A 1663-nucleotide genomic window follows, 5' to 3' on the forward strand; every position below is an offset into this window, starting at 1 on the left:
CTTTTGTTAATTGTTTTTAATTCCAGCAGATGCACCTTGAGAAAAATACAGTGATATACTATTTATCGTGAGAGGATACAGGATGAACAGGATTCATCCTCTTTGTCCAAAATGAGGAACTAAAAGATTTGGTGAAGCAACAGGATCTGCCCCAATATCCACCCTCTTCTCACTGCTAAAGTACAGTGCGACTGTGTGAAAGACTTTCAGCTTCTCGGGACACACTACAAAGTGCGTCACAGATATTGTTTGAGATTGCAACGCCAGCATTCTTCCATAAACCTCAGACTACTAATGAGAAAGCTTCAGTGGTCCCTGCATCGCGTAAAACAACTTAATGGTGTTAATTCATATTACATTAACTTGTTAGTTTATATTAGATGTTAAATAATTCACACATGGATATGGGAACAGATCCTTAGGCATCTCAGTCTGCCTTAAAAATGACAAGATGATAAGATTTACATTAAAGGTCCAGTATGTAACATTTATGATACCCAATAGTCTTCTTTTAGGCTAGTCGGGTGTATCTGTACACATTTCAACAAGAAGGCTTTTCAAAGTGGTTTTTAATTTTTACATACAATAAAATCAGGGTATGTCATCAAGAAAGGTGTGCTTTAAGAATGATTTGTTTCTATGTTGGCCCTTTATGTAGTCTGCAAGAATGAACACTTCTCTAGTTAATAACACTGGGTTGGAGAAACTTTATCAAACCAGTGTGTAAGCAATTAATGGGAATTTCTTTATAAAATGTTTTGTTTGTAAACTGAATTTAGGGATGTATTAACAAAAGCTCTATGTAGAGCCATGTTCATAGAAATAACAGTTATGGTATATGCACATTATATTTACATAAGAGTTCAAGCATCCTTCTCGCTAGTGTGTAATTCAAGAAATACACCTTTAACTGTAACTATTGTCAGTTTTTACATGGTTAAATATCAACTGGGGATGTCAGGTGAGTGTTACTCTACGTAGGTTAAAACGTATGTGTAGTTCAAAGTACGAAGGCAGTTTTCTCTTTACTTTCGGTTTCTACTGGTGTAATGATTAATAACGTCTCCCCGATCAAATACGTTCCGCTGGTGACACCCATGCTTACCGGAAAATGTCCTGCCAAAAGTCATAACTTGCCTATCGAACTATAATAGCTAACAGAATAGCCTTAACCGGAATACTGAGTGTGCGTTCGGTTTTTGGGGGTCTTTTTATGTTATTTCCGAGTTAAAAAAAGTGATTCGCTGAGGAGTTGCTCCGGGTAGCTAGCTAACATTCATATACAGCTAGCTAACGTTCATGTAGCTGGCTAACGTTACTGCCTTCACGCTTCGAAGGACGCGTGTAATTTAGACAACATATACGGTACAGTGTTGCTATATTTATAATAGCTAGCTGTGGTAGTACGTCAATGCTGTTTGTGATATGAGTTATGGATTCAAACTAAAAAATAATATTTGAATTGAGGTCAGGCACTGAAGGGAACACCTAAAGTAGGCGTTCTTCACGGTAGACGTTTTGTCTGTCGCACAGACGGAGAACGAGGAAGGGAAGGGTGTGGACGCGTTATCACCGCGCGGAGAGCTAACCGTCGTCATTTTGTGTGTTATGAAGGTCGATATTGTTCCAGTCCTGTACTGATCAGTGGACATGGAGACACACA

The sequence above is a fragment of the Morone saxatilis genome, unplaced genomic scaffold (assembly GCF_004916995.1).
Source record: "Morone saxatilis isolate NCDOM2014 unplaced genomic scaffold, NCSU_SB_2.0 Contig19, whole genome shotgun sequence".
NCBI classification, from domain to species: domain Eukaryota; kingdom Metazoa; phylum Chordata; class Actinopteri; family Moronidae; genus Morone; species Morone saxatilis.